This window comes from Octopus bimaculoides, chromosome 2 (genome assembly GCF_046866305.1).
Source record: "Octopus bimaculoides isolate indiv1 chromosome 2, ASM4686630v1, whole genome shotgun sequence".
Classification (NCBI taxonomy): Eukaryota; Metazoa; Mollusca; class Cephalopoda; order Octopoda; family Octopodidae; genus Octopus; species Octopus bimaculoides.
In genome coordinates, this window is record NC_142929.1 from 15,622,982 (window position 1) to 15,645,481 (window position 22,500).

Below are 22,500 nucleotides of genomic sequence, written 5' to 3' on the forward strand. Positions count from 1 at the left end.
TGGGAATGAGGAACACCATTTTTATGATACCTTTCAATTTGACAACAAAAGTAGGCTGTGTATAACTGATAGAACAAACATCTTTGTTGGATTGAAAAAACTGTTCTCACCTTGAGATCCAAGATCTTCACAAAATGTATGAATGTTGATAAGTTTCTGTTATCAAACTGGAAGGTGATCCCTTCACCAAGTTAGACATACAGTGCAACATCATTTAAGCCTTTCCTTCATTCAACTACCCCACTAGGAATAGCTTTTTTAGGTGACAATACAGAGTTAAAATGCATTAAACACTCAACGTTAAAGAAATTTTGTCTAATGTGTTAGAGAGACATAATCTAGATTTTATGAACAGAATTAACCCTCTTTCCTTTAGAATGTTTCTTAACATATTTTTCTTGATTTTTCTTGTATTTCCTTATGGAATATCCATATTATATGAACCTGAATGATTGCACAGTACGCTACCCAAGCCCATCCAATTACTGCATTATCCAAGCATGAAACTTGAAGTGGCTCATGTATAACAATTTTATATGTATGTATGTGTATGTGTTGTTGTTTGTGTCTCCAGGTTTTGTAAAAGTTGTACATATGATGTCCTTTGTTTCCAATCTTCCATGAAAACACATCTAGTCACAAATGAGGTTTAGTGACAGGGAGGGCATCCATTGAAACAAAATTTACCGCATTGATTTCCCTAGGACCCATGCGAGTATCAAAATATGAACAGGAAAATAACGATGATGATGATGATGATGATGACATATCTATAAAACTCTGATTTATATGATCCACTTAGTTACATTTCTGTAAAACCAGGCAATGTTGAAATTAATGGTTTAAAAAAATATACAACTCACCTGATTTTTTTCATATGATATATTTCTAATGAATGTTTTTCTTTTTTTTTCTTGCAGCATCAAGTGGCTCCAATAACTGTGAGTACTCTTTTGGCATTGAGTAATAATCAACCATCATCTTATATATTAAATTAATAAATATATATATATATATATATATATACTCACACAAATATAGGGTAAAAATTAATAATTAATTGATAATTAGTAATTTTACCAAGTAGTTTGGTGTGTTAAAAACCATTATCGGTAAATATATAAACACAATTTAAAATTTAGGGTTTAACAAGTATTGCTTCACCACAGACCGAAAATTAGAAATAGCAGCCAAAACTACTATTTCTCTACTAAAATACAAACTCCCAAAAACATTAATACTCGCAAACTACAAAGGCAAGAAAAGAAAAAATAACGAATCTACCCGACCTTGATTAATCGTAGATGCGCGTTTCTAGACCATTATTTTTTCCCTTTTTTACCTTTGTAGTTTGCGAGTATTACTGTTTTTGGGAGTTTGTATTTTAGTAGAGAAATAGTAGTTTTGGCTGCTATTTCTAATTTTCGGTGTGTGGTGAAGCAATACTTGCTGAACCCTAAATTTTAAATTGTATATATATATATATATATATGACTACTGACCGAGACCTGACTACTGACCGAGACCTTTGGAAATGTGCTGTGCGTGAGAAGACCCGGCAAGCCAAGTAAGATCGTTGCCAGTGCCCCTGGACTGGCTCTTGTGCGGGTGGCACATGAGATGCACCATTTTGAGCGTGGCTGCTGACAGTACCGCCTGACTGGCTCCCGTAGGATTTTCGAGTGAGATCGTTGCCAGTGCCCCTGGACTGGCTTGTGTGGGTGACACATAAAAGACACCATTTCGAGCGTGGCCGTTTTCGTGCGGGTGACACGTAAAAGCACCCACTACACCCTCTGAGTGGTTGGCGTTAGGAAGGGCATCCAGCTGTAGATACTCTGCCAAATTAGATTGGAGCCTGGTGTTGCCATCCGGTTTCACCAGTCCTCAGTCAAATCGTCCAACCCATGGAAAGCGGACGTTAAACGATGATGATGATGATATATATATATATATTAAGGGAGAAAGTTGAAACATGACTTTTCTACTCCATGCTAAACGAATGTCTAAACATTATGAAGCTACTGAGAAGAACTCCATAAACACATGCAATTGAAAGCGGGCTAGTGAAAAGATATTTAAAAAAAAGACCCCATATTAATTGCAAATTAGCTAATTTCAAGATTTAAATCTGAAATAGATTTTTTTCCCATCACCCACTTTCAATCTCATGTGTTTATGGAGTTTTTCTTGATAGCTTCGTAATGTTTAGGCATTAATTCAGCATGGAGGAGAAAAGTCCTGTTTCAAATTCCTCCCTTAATATATATATATATATATATATATATATATATATATATATATATATATATATATGTATGTATATATATATATATATATATATATGTATATATATATATATATATATATATGTATATATATATATATGTATATATATATATATATATATGTATATATATATATATGTATATATATATATATATGTATGTATGTATATATATATATATATATATATATATATATCTGTAAATAATATGTGACAATTATTCGGTAGCCATGATAAAACTCTGAGTTTCGGATGCCGAGGCGGAAACCCACACTGCCATCTCTTCAGTTATCTGGCCATTGAAAATTCCTATGAAAATGACCGTTAAACAAAGGGAAATTACTGTGTGGTTGACCCTTATTAAGACAAAAGAGCTATTAGAATGACCGCTAAGTAATGGCCAGATAACGGAAGAGATGGCGGCATGGGTTTCTGCCCCGGTATCTGAAACTCGGAGTTTTATCATGGCTACCGAATAATTGTCTCATATTTTTACAGATAAATTCCTCTATTTACATAATATCGAGGTCTCTTTCTTTCTTTTGTTGTCTTTTCTATCAATATATATATATATGTGAGAAGACCCGGCAAGCCAAGTAAGATCGTTGCCAGTGCCCCTGGACTGGTTCTTGTGCGGTTGGCACATGAGATGCACCATTTTGAGCGTGGCCGTTGCCAGTACCGCCTGACTGGCTCCTGTAGGATTTTCGAGCGAGATCGTTGCCAGTGCCCCTGGACTGGCTTGTGCGGGTGGCACATAAAAGACACCATTTCGAGCGTGGCCGTTTTCGTGCGGGTGACACGTAAAAGCACCCACTACACTCTCTGAGTGGTTGGTGTTAGGAAGGGCATCCAGCTGTAGAAACTCTGCCAAATCAGACTGGAGCCTGGTGTTGCCATCCGGTTTCACCAGTCCTCAGTCAAATCGTCCAACCCATGCTAGCATGGAAAGCGGACGTTAAACGATGATGATGATGATGATGATATATATATATAATTCATATATATATGTATATATATATATTTATTCATTAATTTGATATAAATTGCTTATAAATTTTTATTCCATGCTGATTACCTGATAATAATCACTAACGTGATTTTTATCCTTATTTTATGAATAACCATAGTCTTATATACAGGCGTTTTGTTACTAACTAACCATAAGTTGTTCCTTCTCTGAAAAGAATTGAAAGTAAATCCTGCACAGAATCTATTCTCTTATCACTATTCAAATCTTGGTTCCAAAATTGGTGCCCCACTTCCTTATTTTCGCAGGAAACTCTAAGTCATAGCAAGCATCAATAATATTAATATGCTAACTTTTTGTTTTTGTACGTACCTGTGGTGTGCATCATACTTCAAAGAAGTGGCAAAGCAAGAGAGAGGAGGACAGAGAGGAAGTAAGGGAGAGAAAGAGAGAGAGAGAGAGTGAGAGTGAAAGAGACAGTTAGTGGTGACGGTGTTCATTTTGTGTATTTAAATGTTTCAGAGAGGACGTAAGAGAGAAAGAAAGAGAGTGAGAGAGAGAAAGAGAGAGAGAAAGAGACAGTGAGTGGTGATGGCGTTCGTTTTGTGTTTTTAAATGTTTATCACATCACAAAAGAAGTAGATACATAGATACATATACGCATTGTTAAATCAAAAGTGGGAGAGAAGAGGGACACAAAGGAAGTGAAAGAGAAAGAGAGAAAGTGAGAGAGACAGTTTATGCATAGATACATGGATACAACAAATATTGGCTGTCAATTTCACTTTTCATTACCACACGAGGATAAAATTAACTCACAAATGGCTGAGTACTCCACAGACATGCGTAACATTAATGTAGTTCTCAGGGAGATTCAGCCTCACAGAGAATATGACAAGGCTGGCCCCTTTGAATTACAGCTACAACTCGAGACATATATATATATATATATGAATGTATTTGTGTGTGTGTATAGTTTAGGTCAGTTAAAACATGTTTGCAATAATAAGTGTCACAAAGTGGAAACAAATGCAATTACTAAACTTTCATTCATAAATCCATTTATTACTTCGTTCTTTTACATTTAAATTTGTACATTTGTACCCAGAAATTTTCAACAACTACATGCCAGCTTTAATCCTTCGCCCAAAATTGATGGCTTTGTACCAAACTTTGAAACCAATATTATAATTAAACTATATTGTGTAGTCACGTGTGTGTGTGTTTGTGGTGTGTGTGTGTGTGTGTTTGTGGTGTGTGTGTGCGTTCGTATGTATAACCGGTCCTTACTTTATCAACTCTGAATGAATGGAACCTTAGGAGAACAACTTTCTTAGCTGGATTTGAACTCGCATCATAAGAGAAACAAAGAAACTTAATGCTGAAATTAACTTTTGTTGTTTTTTAAATTCATTTTTTTTTTAAACTTAAGAAGACCGATGATCAAAGGTATTCCAACCATGGCCATCCCGTATTTTTTTTTTAGATGTGCAGTGAACCAAGGACCAAATGAACCAATGTGATGGGTGTGATGGTGAGGGTGAGGGTAGTTGTGGGGATAGGAGTGGGGGAGTAAAATTATGTGGAAATATTAAAATAAGTGAAGAAAGCGAAATAGCAACTATTTTTTTTTTTAAAAAGGGAGGAAAAAATGCAAAAAGAAAGGATAAAAAAAAAATCAGAAATAAAAGAGAAATGAGAGAAAAACTTGGTCAAAGTGTTAAACGGCAGTGATGGTGGTGGTGGTGGTGGTGGAGGCAGTGATGGTGGTAGCAGTAATGGTTGTAGTGGTGGAGGCAGTGCCAGAGGTGTGAGTGAAATGAAAGCTCAACTGCATAAAAGAGAATTCCATATAAAGCTAGATCAGTGTGGTTTAGTGATTCCGTCAGTTTACCAAGATCAAAGTTGTGATAGAGAAAGAGATGGAAAAGTAAAAGACAAGGAAAGAGAGTGAAAGAGAGAGAGAGAGAGAGAGAGAGAGAGAGAAGACAGAGAGAGGAAGAGAGAAAGTGAGGGTGGGAGAGTAGGGGGTTGTATTGGTAGAGAAAAATTCTTCCATCATACTGCTTTATCCTTAATAGATGGTCCAGCTAATAATAGCATGTTATAAGGTCTATAGGAAGCCAGTTAAAAGACCAGGTGCAAAGTTCATGATATAATTTGCTCCATGCACCTTACTTTCAGTTTAAATTATCAAGGTGAGTGAATGAATGAATGAATGAGAGATTTATGAATGAAAGATTTGATTAAACTGGGTTGGGTTGAGCCAATTGTGTTGTAAAGAATTGGTCTGGCCAGGATGATATAATAATATAGTAATAGAATTATTGGAATTCTGGATATGCTGAAAATTAGGATTATCTATATATTCTTTTTGACAATTAATCTTTGGCTTTAGGTGAAAAACTTTGCTTCCTGACCTCATGGTTTCTGGTTCAGTTCCACTGCATGGCACTTTGGGTATGTGTCTTCTGCTATAGGGTTGGTCTATATCGTTTTTTTTTATTTTTTATCGTTTACTTGTTTCAGTCATTGGGCTGCGACCATGCTGGGACAACCCATTAAGGAAATTTAGTTGAATGAATCGAACACAGAACTTTTTTTTTAAAGCCATGTACTTATTCTAGTGGTATCTTTCACTGAACTGGTAAGTTATGGGGACATAAACATACCAACACCGGTTGTCAAGTGGTAGTGGTGGACAGAGACACAAAGATATATGTACACACATACACACACACACACACACACATATGAAATGACACATATCTATCTGTCTGTCTGTCTGTCTGTCTGTCTGTCTGTCTGTCTGTCTGTCTATCTATCTATCTATCTATCTATCTATCTATATATATATATATATATATAATCACACACACACACACACACACACACACACACACACACACACACACATATATATGTATGAAATGGGTTTCTTTCAGTTTCCGTTTACCCAATGCACTCGCATGGCTTTGGTTGGCCCAGGGCTATAGTAGAAGAAATTTGCCTAAGGTGTCACACTGAACAATGTGATTGGGAAGCAATCTCTACACAGCCATGCCTGCTGGCAAATTTCCTTTGGATCACTTCTCTACAATATTACGAAGAAACAATTGCATTGGATTATGTAATCTAAAATAGTCGTAAAAAAAAATACAGGATGGTCATATCTGGAAATATAGGCCAAGTCAATAAAAGTTGACTTAGAGTTATACAACAACAACAACAGTAACAATATATTCAACATTATCATTTGTTTTGTTTTCAACTCTGGTTTCAGAGTCATATGCACTTAACATAGCTAAATAAATAAATAAATGAATAAAAAAAGAAAGAAATTGAAACAAGGAATTTAGGCCAAAGTTGCAAGATTTTTGAGTGGTCTAATCTGAAGTGAAATAGTTTTGGTGAGAGTTTGACATACAACTCTTTAGTAGGGTTTTTGGCATTGCATCATAGAAAAATGAAATAAAATTAGCTCTGCCCTGTATCTCTTCTGCTGTGGTTTAAATTGTAAGGTCAAGTGGTCCTCAATGTAGTACTGAGAAGTAGTGATTCATCATTGTTGTTGTTGTTATGTTTGTAAGAGCAGTGGATTTGCAGAATTATTAAGAGCATTGGGGTAGTGAGGGTGCATTGCTCAGTGGTTTGGGTATTCAGCTCATGGTCATAAGGTCATGGGATTGATTCCAAGTGGCACATTGTATCCTTGGGCAAGAAACTTTATTTCATGTGACTCAAGTCCAGTCAGTTGGCAAAAAAGGATTTGTACCCATAATTCAAAGGGCCAGCTTTCTCATATTCTGTGTTACACCAAATCTCCTTGAGAACTACGTTAAGGGTACACATTTGGAACCAGGGGCTGGATTAAGACCCATCAAGGCCCTAAGCACTCAAAAGATTTTGATACTCCCATAAAAGATTATGTAATTCAAAATATAAACAATAACAAACCATAAAATAAATCTTTATTTTTCAAAATGAAACAAAACAGTAAGAGGGAAAATAATGTTTATTTTCGTATGCTCCCACTTTATTTAGATTTGAAAAGTTTCCCCCAACTTTTTTGAATTGCAAAGTCTTTGATCAGATCCTGTTTGCCTGATGAATTTATCCAGGAAAGGATGAGAAGGACTGTAAGATAACACTTTTTCCAAAAGTAAAAACAAAGAGGAATGAGGGTGCTTCTGTATGAAAAGAGAAATTACAGGATGTCTTGATTATTTTGGGGCTAGATGTATGTCCCATTGATCAGGGCAGGGCATATGGTGGCAAGGAGATAGATAGAGATGAGGACCTACACATCTCCTATACTTGTGCCACAGTACATGAATCACAGGAACACAGGGATCATGGTCAGAAATATTGATACAGATGTCCACTTTAGGCTTGTTGTCATCTTTGCACAACAGTACAGACATAAGGTGAGCGTAAAAGTGACCTGTCACAACACAAAGTTCAGTGGAGTATGTTTTGGATATCCAGGACCTAATGATCTTCGAAGACTACAAGGATATCCTGGATCTGTTGTCCTTTGTGGGAGTGGAGAAGAGATCAGGTAGACTAGTAATACAGGATAGAAGGCTCAATTACTAAGATTAAAGATCAAAAGGGATCTAGCAGCTGTGTTAAGCCCTGTGTATTTTTGTATACCAAGAGCTACATGACTGGAAATCTGGAAATCTGGCTGCTATTTCTAGCAAGTTCCTGTTTTTGTTTAGTCTCAAGTCAACCCTGATTGAGCATACTAATCAAGCATCCTGTGAAAAGCCCCTCTTATCAAGAACTACATGATTTAATGGAAATTTGATTGTGAACCGATCATGAAATCCTTTCCAGATTTGAGCATTCTGTTCATTTATCATGTGCAAGAAACCTAGATTCACATTACCCATCATGCACTTGTCTGAAATAGTGGGATGCAACCCGAGGGAGAATTCGCTGCTGTATGTAGCAGTTTGAATGACTATGCTATGGCCAGGGCTCTCTTGTCTTTTTCTGAATAAGAAACTATATAATCTAATGTGTCCTTCCTTATATAAAACAATAAGGTATGATTCGTAGCAGGTCAGAACACTTGGCTGAGATCTGAGGGAAATTTATTTGCTATTTCTAACAGATAAAGTGACAGCAGACACATACAATTGTTGGGTTGCAATGGGTGCATATAATACAGTGTGATTTGAGGGAGAATTAGCTGCTATTTCTAGAAGATTGAAAGACTGAATAGAAGCTCTCTTGTTAACTGTAATTTACAGTACATTTTGTTGAAATGATATGTTTCTATTTCATGAAGAGGTGTAATATGACTACATGATAACACATGTGAGATGCCTCATGTAGCTGTTACATTTGAGTCAATGGAGGGAATTTGGGTGAAATTGATTAAAACAGATAAATTGCTGGATATATTTCATTACACGCTCATGGATACATACATGCATACTTACATATATATATATATATATATGTGTGTGTGTGTGTGTGTGTGTATAAAGTTATATGTATATTTATATGTATACATATATTTATTTATGTACGTATATATATTTTATCTATATATATATTTGTGTGTATAGACACACACACTCACACATCCTATATATATATATATATGTATGTGTATATATGTATTATAGATATATATATATATATATATGGTGACACGTAAAAGCACCCACTACACTCTCTGAGTGGTTGGCGTTAGGAAGGGCATCCAGCTGTAGAAACTCTGCCAAATTAGATTGGAGCCTGGTGTTGCCATCCGGTTTCACCAGTCCTCAGTCAAATCGTCCAACCCATGCTAGCATGGAAAGCGGACGTTAAACGATGATGATGATGATGAGGATATACACACATATATATGTATATATATATATATATATATATATATATATATATATATATATATATATATATATATACAATGACTACCTCTGATGAATACAGGGTTACATAATCTGACTGTTACCTAACATTCCGTTGAGCCTCTAATGTGAAATAGATTGGTAAAATCAGCTGGAATGGATATATAATACTGTACACTTCAATTAATATACATACATACAAATACATGATGATGATATATATGTATGTGTGTGTATGTGTGTATGTATATATATATATATATATATATATATATATATATATATATATATATATATATATATATGTGTGTGTCTTTAGTTCTTTTATTGAAACTGAAGTCAAGAGTATGTCTAGCCATTTACGTTTCATGTCACTACAATCTTCAGGTGAAACTCCTCTCTCTCTGTCTCTCCTTGTCTCTCTCATATATATATATATGTATATATATAATATTGAGTACTTTATTCTAAGTGGCCAGACAGCTTCTTTTTGAACTTAACACACCTTAGAATATCTATCTGTCTGACTGTCTGTCTGTATTTATATGCAGCTGTCTAAGAATTCATAAGTCAGAAAAAATATGCAGTCATATATTTATCAATAAAGTGAGTATAGAAATCAAAGTGTACAGTATTATTATATATGAATATCATCATCGTCATCATCATCATCGTTTAACGTCCGCTTTCCATGCTAGCATGGGTTGGACGATTTGACTGAGGACTGGCAAACCAGATGGCTGCACCAGGCTTCAATCTGATTTAGTAGAGTTTCTACAGCAGGATGCCCTTCCTAACGCCAACCACTCAGAGAGTGTAGTGAGTGCTTTTTACTTGCCACCGGCATGAGGGCCAGTCAGGTGGTACTGGCAATGGCCACGCTCATATATATATATATATATATATATATATATATATATATATATATATAGGTTATGTTGGTGCAAACAGGGAAAAGAGAACTCAAAATATGAGTATATGTATATTTTTATTAATATTTAGCAAAAGTAACAAAGTGATTCAAGAACCGAGAGTTTCGTACTTTGGCACAAGTGCCAATGCATGAAACTCTCAGTTCTTGAATCACTCTGTTGCTATCTATCTATCTATCTATCTGTCTGTCTATCTATCTATCTATCTATCTATCTATCTATCTATCTATCTATCTATCTCTGTCTATTTATTTATTTATATATTTATTTCTTCCTTTACTTATTTATTTATTCACATGTATGCAAACATACACATATAACCCTTACAACAAGTGTTTCCAAGAAATCTCATATTGTAAGGTTTCAGAATTCCAACTGTGAGGGAATAACTGAGTCAAATAACTACATATGTATGAGAAAGGGAAGAGAGAGAGAGAGAGAGAGAGAGAGAGAGAGAGAGAGAGAGAGAGAGAGAGAGTGGTGGTGGTGGTGGAAGGAGAAATCAAAATATGTTATATAGTCCTTTATTACGTCTGAGCTATGAACAGGATATCATGACTCAACACACACACACACACACACACACACATGTTGTGCCAACATTCATAAGAAATTGCATTCTTTCAATGGGTTTCTGTGGTAATGTAGTAGAATTTACTGAGATTGAATCAGTGCTAATTTACCGAAAGGGAGAGAGGTTATTATACCTACCTACCTACATACATACATACATCTATGTATGTCTGTTTGCACGTATGTATGCATGTACGTATGCATGTATGTATGTATCTATGTATGTATGTATTTATGTATGTATGTATGTATTTGTGTATGTATGTATTTATTTATGTATGTATTTAAGTATGTATGTATGTACGCATGTATGTGTGTATATGTATGAGTGTGTGTCTGTAATTGTTTGTATGTATGTATGTGTTTATGTATGTATATACATCTGTATGTATATGTGTGTGTATGTATGTATTTATGTATTTATGTATGTATGCATGTATGTATGTATTTATGTGTGCATGTATGTATGTGTGTGTATATGTATGAGTGTGTGTCTATAATTATATATGTATGTATGTGTATGTATATACATCTGAAGATATGTATATGTGTGTATGTATGTATATGTATGAATGTGTTTGTATGCATGTATATATGTATGTATGTATGTATGCATGTATGTATGTATTTATGTGTGCATGTATGTATTTATGTGTGCATGTATGTATGTGTGTGTATATGTATGAGTGTGTATGTATATACATCTGTATATATGAATATGTGTATATGTATGAATGTGTTTGTATGCATGTATATATGTATGTATGTATGTCTATACATCTGTATGTATGTATATGTGTATGTATGTATGCACGTATGCCTGCATTTTCTTCAGTTTTCAGAGTGCATTTCCCAATGGAAAATAAATTTTTCCTGTGATAGCGGTGCATTAGTTCTGAGTGTGTGTGATTGCAGGGAAGGGATAATAATAACAATAACAATAATAATAATAACAATAATAATAATAATAATAATAATAATAATGATGATGATGATAAGAACATCAACCACAATGACAGCAACAACATGAATGACAGCAAAAACAACAATAAGATTAAGGAAAAGAAGAAACTGGAACCATTTCAACAGCAATGATTTGAAGTTATTACTTCCAGAAACAAACAACTGGTCCCATTATCACCATCCCCACCACCACTGCTGCTGCTACTACTACTACTAAGGATGATGAGTGATGAATGATGATGACAGTGATGATGATGATGATGATGATAAGCTCGGAAAATATAAAGATTTGCTCACCAAAATTGAAAAAAAAAATGTACCATCTCATGGCAAGTATAATACCAGTGATTATTGGAGCACTAGGGATTGATAGAAAAAGGAACTGAAAATTATTTGAGAATGATCCCTGGCTTACCATTCCTGCAAGACGTGCAAAAGATTGCTTTAACGGATAAGTTGCATGTATTGAGAAGAGCATCGGCACTGTGAGGATGATTGCCACCCGTGTTAATATTTTTTTTTTTTTTTTTAGCTATGTAACTTTATGCGGTTTTGTAAACGAAAAATCTGGTGTGTTTATTTTAGTGCCCTATCAATGGATACAGTGAGTTTCTTTGCCCTAGGTGTTGGGAAGACACTCAGCAAGAAATAGCAAGAAAATTGAAAGAAGGAGAAAAACTCAATAATAATAATAATAATAATAATAATAATAATAATAATAATGATAATAATAATAATGATCTTTTCTACTAAAGGTACAAGATGCAAGGCCTGAAATTTTGGTGGAAGGGGACAAGTCAATTGCATCAATCCCAGTACACAACTGGTACTTAATTTATCGACCCTTGAAAGGATGAAAGTTGACCTCGGCAGACTAATAATAATAATAATAATAATAATAATAATAATAATCCTTTCTACAAAGCCTGAAATTTGGTGGGGAGGGAGCCAGTCAATTAGATTGACCCCAGTACACAGTTGGTACTTTATTTATCCGAAAGGATGAAAGGCAAAGTCGACCTTGGCGGAATTTGATCTCAGATGAAATACAGCTAAGCATTTAACCCGGCATGCTAACAATTCTGCCAGCTCGCTGCCCTCATAATAATAATAATAATAATAATAATAATAATAATAATAATGATAATAATAATAGTAATAATAATAATTTCTTTTATTAGCCACAGGGTCATAGGTGAGTTTCTTTTCTGTTGCTGCCGCTGCTGCTGCTACTACTACTACTACTACTACTACTACTACTACTACTACTACTACTACTACTACTACTACTACTACTACTTTGGTACTGTCACCATTGCATGTAACAACATGAGAACACAGAAATGAAGCATGACAACAACAACAAAACCCCAAACAAACAAAAAAACAGTATCAACAACAACAACAACAACAATTAATGTAACAAATGTTACAAAACATGAGTAAAAAATGAAAATAAGTAAAAAATTTAAAAAAAGTGCAAAAACTGAATGAAGTCTGCAGTTGGGTGTATACATTTTTAGAAGTCAGTGAAGTGTGTATATTGTGTATATTAAGTGGTAAGACGGAGCAGGGGGTTGAGGCTGGGGTTGGGGGGTGTGTGTGAAATTATATTGGTTGATGGCAGCTGAAGGTCTTGCCCTTCATATTGTGTCTTGACGCCGTCTAACGTTAACAAATGGTGCATCATCATCATCATCATCATCATCACCCTCATCATCCTCATCATTATCGTCATCATCATCGTCATGCTGGTGGCGACGACGAGGTCAACAACAAGGATGATGATGACAACCACCACCACCACCACCACCACCCCACCACCACCACTGCTGCTGCTGCTGCCACCACCAGCACCACCACTACCCCACCACCACCGCTGCTGCTGCTGCTGCCACCACCAGCACCACCAGCACCACCACCAGCACCACCACCAGCACCACCACCACTGCTGCTGCTGCTGCCCCCCCCCCACCACTGCTGCTGCTGCTGCCACCACCAGCACCACCACCACCCCACCACCACCACTGCTGCTGCTGCTGCCACCACCACCACCACCGTTGCTGTCGTTGTTGTCATCATTACCGTTATCGTGGTCATTCATCATCGTCTTCGTTTATGTTGTCAACTGTTATCGCCGTCATCCATCATCATTGTCGTAATCTCCGTCATCATCCTCGTTGTCCAAAGCATCCATCATCTGTCACTGTTGGCATCATCATCATCGTCATCATCGTAGTCAGTATGATGACATTGATCCTCCCCCACCTCTTGCAATACTCCAAATATCAGTTATTATTATTCTGACACCACCACCACCACCACCAGCACCACCATACTTCCATCATCATCATAACCATCATCATTTTCCTGTTTGTATTGAAACCTGTAACGCGTTATCCAACTTGTCCTTTTATAAGACAGTCAGCTATAATTACAAAGAAATTTGGCTGCTATCTCTAGCAGATTAATTGGTTAAGTAGAACAGGCAAGAGCAGCGTGTGGGCCTCAGGACTTCCTCAATGGTACCACCTAACACAAATTACCTTGGACTTTTTAGAAGTGTAGCTTGCCTGACGGTGAGCCCTGTCTCATGTGGCCTGCTTCTCGGAAAAAGCTGTTCATGCCTTTTATAGGCCTTACAGGGTCTGCAACAATGTTAAATGGGGCTTATGGGTATGTTTTGATAAGTGATTTTTTTGTCAGTTAGGTGGATGGTCCTGTTTGGAGAGTTTGTAGTCTAGATTGTAAGTGTATTAGCTACTCCATGTGCAGATATTTATCGGAGTGCAGCAGGAAAATGCAACAAACTAACTGCACTTTCCTAGATAAAGTTGTATTTTGAAGAGGATATTATTGGCCTGGATGAGCCGTGTTGAATTTAAAAGCACGTGTGCTAGTGGCCCGTAAATAGCACCCAGCATCGCCTTCTAGCACTTGTGCTGGTAGCACGTTAGAAAATCATTCGAGCGAGGTCATTGTCAGTGCCGGTGGACTGGCTCCCATGCAGGTGGCACATAAAAAACACCTTTTGATTGAGGCCATTGTCAGTACCGTGTGACTGGCCCTCGTGCCGGTGGCATGTAAAAGCACCCACTACACTTTCAGAGTGGTTGGCATTAGGAAAGGCATCCAGCTGTAGAAACTCTGCCATATCAGATTGGAGCCTGGTGCAGCCTCCTGGCTTGCCAGTCCTCAGTCAAATCGTCCAACCCATGCCAGCAAGGAAAGCAGACATTAAGTGATGATGATGATGATGATGATGTGTGCAGGACAACAGTTGCTCTGTTCCAGATATGTATATGAAGAGCAATTTCATGGCCACTTGACATGCATATGAATAGTGACTACACTCCCTTTAGATATATCCATGTAACAACTGACATCATCATCATCATCGCCATCATCATCATCATTTAACGTCTGTTTTCCATGCTGGCATGGGTTGGACAGTTTGACCAGAGCTCTATTGTTTGTTCTATGGCTGAATGCTCTTCATAATGTCAACTATTCCATAGAGTGTTCTGAGTGCTTTTAATGTGACACCAGCACCAGCATCAATTCTGTTGTGGCAGACGGGTTTTGTGTGAGTAAGAGTGTTCTAAAAAGTATCCAGGCCACTCTGTGAAGTGGTTGGCATCAGGAAGGGCGTCTTGCCATGAAAACATTGCCAAAGCAAGCAGCTGGAGCTTGGCACAGTCCTCTGGCTAACCAGCTCCTGTCCAACCCATACTAGCATGGCAAACGGATGTTAAACGATGACAGTAAAGATGATGATGACGATGACAATGATGATTGTGTTATTGAACTCAAATTCAGTTTTTATTGAGTATGACAGAGTTTGCATTACTTGATTATATTCGTCTTGTATATTAAATTACATTATAACATGGATTGTCTTTCATAGTGAACGATCATTTTACTACTTTCCGCTGCATAAAAATTAGGAAGACAAAAAAATTTATTGAGAAGTTGTTATCTTATTATCTGTCAACAAAAATATAAATAAGCTGAAAGATTAAAAATACTTAAAATACGGATAATGAAAAATAATGCAAAAACTCTTTCTACTCTTGCCATTAAGAGCATTAAATAGTCGTGCTTTAGGTAAATAAAGAAATATGACTATCAGTTTTGTGTGGTGCTGCAGTGAATATATATATACACACACATATATATATATATATACACACACACACATATATATAAATACATATATACATATAAACATACATGGGTGTCGTTATATAACACGTTTTAGTTTATAGATTTCAGAATGAAAGATTTATTACATTTGTGTGTGCACAACAAACACATGCATGCAGACACTCACACAACGTACATGTGCACACACATACCCGCACACACATAGACACCACACATGCATACACACACACACATCTTTACATACATTCAGATGCCCCGCATGCACACTATCATATACATGTGAATGTGTATGTGGACAAGTATGTATGCATATGTGTGTGTGTGTGAGTGCGCATGTATATATATATATATATATATATATATATATATATATATATATATACGTATGTCCATCTATCAACATATATATATATAGACACAGACACACACACATACTCAAAGAGAGAGAGGGAGAGACAGGTAGCTGTACATAACTATAGATGAATATATTATATCTGTGTGTATATATTATTATTGCATTTATTAATATAAATATATAAATTACAAGATTTTATGATGTTTCAAATGCAATTATGTAATCTTGATGATAATTTGCCAAAGCACAGATATGTCTTATAAAGCATTGAAAACCATAACTGGTTTCTGTATCTTTTAATATATATATATATATATATATATATATATATATATGTATATGTATATATATATATGTATGTATATGTATATATATATATGTATGTATATGTATATATATATATGTATGTATATGTATATATATATATGTATGTATATGTATATATATATATGTATGTATATGTATATATATATATGTATGTATATGTATATATATATATGTATGTATATGTATATATATATATGTATGTATATGTATATATATATATATGTATGTATATGTATATATATGTATATATATATGTATGTATATATATATATATATATATATATATGTGGTGAGGTATGGACATGTGGTGAGAATGGAGGAGGATAGCTGCGTGAAAAAGTGCCACACCCTAACAGTTGAGGGAACCCGTGGAAGAGGTAGGCCCAGGAAGACCTGGGCTGAGGTGGTGAGGCAAGACCTTCGTACATTGGGCCTCACCGAGGCGATGACTACGGACCGAGACCTTTGGAAATGGGCTGTGCGTGAGAAGACCCGGCAAGCCAAGTAAGATCGTTGCCAGTGCCCCTGGACTGGTTCTTGTGCGGGTGGCACATGAGATGCACCATTTTGAGCGTGGCCGTTGCCAGTACCGCCTGACTGGCTCCTGTAGGATTTTCGAGCGAGATCGTTGCCAGTGCCCCTGGACTGGCTTGTGCGGGTGGCACATAAAAGACACCATTTCGAGCGTGGCCGTTTTCGTGCGGGTGACACGTAAAAGCACCCACTACACTCTCTGAGTGGTTGGCGTTAGGAAGGGCATCCAGCTGTAGAAACTCTGCCAAATCAGACTGGAGCCTGGTGTTGCCATCCGGTTTCACCAGTCCTCAGTCAAATCGTCCAACCCATGCTAGCATGGAAAGCGGACGTTAAACGATGATGATGATGATGATGATATATATGTATGTATATGTATATATATATATGTATGTATATGTATATATATATAGGTATGTATGTATATGCACACCGAATACTGTTCCCAACTACAATGATTTGGGTTCAGTCCCACTGTGTGGTACCTTGGACAAATATCCCCTACTATAACCCTAGGCTGACCAAAGCCTTGAGAGAAGATGGGGCAGACAGAAACTGACAGAAGCCCATCGAATATGTACACTTATATGTATGGACTTAAAGATTGGTTGCTATTTAGTATATAATTTAGTTATTGTAGGTTTACTATTAATACCGATACAGATGTACATAGATTTATATGTTTCTTTGTTGTACAAGGTGTCCACAAGGTCTGGGTACATGGAGTAAATAAAATCATAACATAATTAAATACAAGAAATAATGGTTTCTTAATGTGTTAATCCCCAATGTACCCAGACTTTGTGGACACCCTGTAGTTTAATTTTAAAGTTAGTGTTTAATCCTGCTATATTTAGATTGAATGAATGTGGTTATTAAGCTTTCACTGTTATATTATACTATGGAAGACTAGGGAATATTTTTTGTATGGCTTAAAGGGTTTGGTCACTGTTTAATTACATATTTAGGAGTTTGTTATAGATTTACTTTGGGAATTTATTTACCAATACTGTTGTACATAGGGTAAATGTGTTTGGAAGTTGTGGTTTCTTTGGTATGTTTGTTCCCAAACAACACTTCTTTTAGTGCTGTTGACACTGTTGGATTGAATGGTACTGCCCAGGTGTCGAAACCATAATGATATCTGTGGGGCAGCTGATGATGGAGTTATGTTGGATTGTTGGTATGGCTGTATATGTGGAATAATATTATAACACATCCTTTATATATATATATACATTATTATTATTATTAGATGACAAATCATATGGTATACACCTGGGAGCTTACCGGTAAAACTCATTCACTTTCACAGTGTTCGTTGGGTATTTGATTAATGAGAGATGGAAGATACAAGAACGTTCATTAATCACTACTGTTGCTAAGCCATTTAAGTATCCCACCTATGAGGAATTGATACTTGATGGGTTGAAACAATTGTAGTGGTTAACAAATATTCTTGTATCTTCCATCTTCCATCTCTCTCATTAATCAATATATATATATATATATATATATATATATATATATATATATATATACTGAGGGTGATAAATTGAATATTAATTTAATTAACATCAATTTAAAACCAGTGGCCTAGCATATAAAAAATCTGATAATTCAGAAAAATTGTATTACATGCGTATAAGAAGGGATGGCCACTAAGTGGACATCTGATATGTTAGAAAGAGGTCATCAACGACCCAACCACAAAGAAAATAATGTTCTCTTGGAAAAATTCAGCAAACATAAGCGGGCAAGACAAATGGAAATATACAAAATAAAGAATTAATCATGTACCTGTTTCCCCATTAACCTTTTTACTTACATAAAAACATCCGTTTTTACATGCATATATATATATATATATATATATATATATATATATATATATATATATATATATGTATGTATGTATATATGTATATATATGCATACATACATACATAAAGAGTAAAGTCCCCCTTCAGTATGAATGACCATGAGATTGCAGCTAGAAAGTTCCTCTCTTAGGCACAAGTCCAGGCAAGGTTATCCAAAGGAAAGGCAAAAGCCAATACAGCTTGGCACCAGTGATGTTGCAACTCATTTCTACAGCTGAGTGAACTAACACAACACACACCACGGTTGGTTTAGGAATCGAACTCGCAACCCCACAATTGTAAGCATTATCTATTTACAGCTTGACACGGCTCTGTGCAAATTAAAGTTTCATTCTCTTGCAGAACAAATCTGTTGTATAAGGCTTCTAATGACAGAAAGTGAGATAAATAGATGTCTGATGAAAAAACGTCTGTTCTATAAAAATTGAAGTTGCTGGAGCTCGCTCAGACTATTATCGAATAATACATATAATTCCTCACAAATGAGTGGAGTGTTACTTTCTTCCGCTTGGCCACTCACCCATGTACATATATGTATGTTTGTGTGTATGTATATATGTATATGTGTGTGCGTGTGTGTGTGTATATGTGAAAGTGTATATGTTTGTGCCTCCTTGTCTTGACCTGGTGTGATAATTGTAAACGAGCATCACTGTCATACAAGCATTGTCAGTCATTTCCGATTTTCTATGAAAAATATTGCAATATTCTGCGAGAAAATGTTCCAAGAAGGATAGAGGCTGTCATGAAGAATAATGATCACAAATGAATGATTTGAATGATTTAAGCCATTTCATTCATCCAGCACTTAGGTTATGAGAATCTTTGAAAATCTCAACCTTAACTTCAAAATATTGCTTCTGCTTATCATGTGACCAAATTTAAATTTTTTCTTTATGTCAGTAAAAAGTTTAAGCAAAAAGAAATTCTTGCTTATGCAATACATGATATTGTTGAAAAACATTTCCAAAACTTTGGTAAAGTATATTTGGAACAAATTAGTTTCTATTGAATCTTGTTTCTCAGTTCCATCCAAATGCTGGAATGGGTGTGTGGGTAAGAAGCTCACTGTTCAACCATGTTTTTTTTTAGGTTCAATCCCACTGCATAGCACTTTGAGTAAATGTCTTCTGTCATAGCCCTGGGCTAACGAAAGCCCCACGAGTGGACTTGGAAGATAAAAACTGAAAGAAGCCCATCATCATCATTTAATGGCCATCTTCCATGTTGGCATGGATGGTGTATATATATATATATATATATATATATATATATATATATATATATATATGTATGTATAATGATATTTTTATATAAGCTTAAAGCCTTTTTTTTTTTCTGTCAAGGGCCTCTATGCCCCTTTATTAGACTATTTTCCTTAGTCATTGCACAGTGATCGCTATAAGCTTTAAGCTTATATAAAAATACCATTATTATTATTATTTACAGGATTGTAAAGACAGCGCTGTATAAAGAAAAAACCATTTGTACCCAAAGCACATCTATCTATCTAGCTGTGCTGTGCGTGAGAAGACCCGGCAAGCCAAGTGAGATCGTTGCCAGTGCCCCTGGACTGGCTCTTGTGCGGGTGGCACATAAGATGTACCATCCTGAGCGTGACCGTTGCCAGTACCGCCTGACTGGCCTTGTAGGGTTTTTGAGTGAGATCGTTGCCAGTGCCCCTGGACTGGCTCTTGTGCGGGTGGCACATAAAAGACACCATTTCGAGCGTGGCCGTTTTCGTGCGGGTGACACATAAAAGCACCCACTACACTCTCTGAGTGGTTGGCATTAGGAAGGGCATCCAGCTGTAGAAACTCTGCCAAATTAGATTGGAGCCTGGTGTTGCCATCCGGTTGCACCAGTCCTCAGTCAAATCGTCCAACCCATGCTAGCATGGAAAGCGGACGTTAAACGATGATGATGATGATGATGATGATGATGATGATGATGATGATGATATATATATATATATATATATATATATATATATATATATATATATATATATAATATTAATAATAATAAAGTGTATGGAGACTTGTACATCCACAAAATTTATTTTATAGTTACATGCGTTTCTGCTGCAGCAACGACGCACTGTTGTAAATGTAGCCTTGTAGTATTGTTGGTGCAGCTTCATCAAAGTCCATCCATTTGGTCATCCTCGAAGTGGAGCAAAGTGGCTGAGTTCCTTTGAAGTGTTGGGCCTTACGGAGGCAAAGTGGCTGTGTTCTTTTAGAGCATCGGGCCTCATAGAGGCAAAGTGGCTGAGTTTCTTTCGAGTGTTGGGCCACATGGAAGCAATGAACAAAACCTTTCGCATTATTTCATGCATGAGAAGAGAAGACCCATGAAACTGAGCAAAATCACAGTAATGACAGAGACTGGTGGCATGTAGAAGCACCCATTACACTCTTCTTGGAGTGGTCGGCGTTAGGAAGGGCATCCAGCCGTAGAAAACCTTGCCAAACCAGACTGGAATCTAGTGCAGCCTTCCAGCTTCATAGTTTCGATTCTCAAGGTGATAATGCATTGTGTTCTTGAGCAAAACCGTCAACTTTACCTTGATTCTCACCATTTAGCTTGTAAATGGGGGAAACCCTGTGATAGACTGGCATTTCATTCAGTGGGGAATGTTGGCCTGCCTGCATAGACTGTGCGGTGCTACCTTTTGAAAGTGCATTGTGAAACAAGGAAGAGTACTGTGATCAGCGATGCACAACAACATCTGATAATCTGGTCAATGCAGTGAGAATGATTGTGTGTGTGTGTGTGTGTGTGTGTGTGTGTGTGTGTGTCCGTCCGTTTCTTGACATCCTGTGGTTCTTCTGAATGATAATTCTCATCATACAAGCAATGTCCTTCATTGCCAATATCTTATTTCTCAGTTCCATCCAAATGCTGGAATGGCCGTGTGGGTAAGAAACTCAATGTGCAACCATGGCTCTTCCAAGCATGGCCAGACACGCTCTTTCACAGTCATGGCAGATACTGGTGTCACGGAAATGGCACCCATGCCGGTGGCATCTAGAAGCACCCTTTACACTCTTGGAGTGGTTGGCATTAGGAAGGGCATCCAACTGTAGAAAACCTTGCCAAACCAAACTGGAGTCTAGTGCAGCCTTCCGGCTTGCCAGACCTGGTCAGACCACCCAACCCATGCCAGCATGGACAACGGACGTTAAATGATGATGATGATGATGCAAGAGCATGTCTGGCCATGCTTGGAAATAGGCGAGGGTTGGCGACAGGAAGAGTACTCAGCCATAGGAAAATTTGCTTCAATAAAATTCATGTGACCCATGCAAGCCTGGAAAAATGGACATTAAAACGATGATGATGACAACGATGACGACGACGATGATGATGACAACGATGATGACAACAATGACAGCGATGTGTATTAGGAATAAAACACTGGAGATTTACCAGCTGGAAATCAAATTAAGTATGTCATTATTTATTCAAAATTGATGTGGTACATTAGACTCAGGATTCGTAGTAGTAGAGATCGTAGTAGTGAAGGTACATGGCTTAGTGGCTAGTATATTCAACTCATGATCATAAGGTCATGAGTTCAATACCTGGCAATGCATTATACTGACGATCAAGACATTGTGTTTCATATTGTTACAG

The 22,500-nt window shown here is 36.6% G+C and overlaps 1 protein-coding gene across 6 annotated transcripts in view; it reads left to right on the forward strand.

Annotated features, from left to right (window-relative positions):
- LOC106881988 (uncharacterized) overlaps window positions 1-22,500 on the forward strand; it is a 458,683-nt gene that overhangs the window by 134,622 nt on the left and 301,561 nt on the right. For 5 of the 6 annotated variants that reach the window (XM_089341023.1, XM_089341081.1, XM_089340989.1 and 2 more), the window contains exon 2: window positions 921-941. The exons of the other annotated variant lie outside the window; for it this stretch is intronic. The gene's annotated coding sequence lies outside the window, so the exon portion shown is untranslated. The remainder of the gene's footprint in view (window positions 1-920; window positions 942-22,500) is intronic. 6 annotated transcript variants of the gene reach the window in all.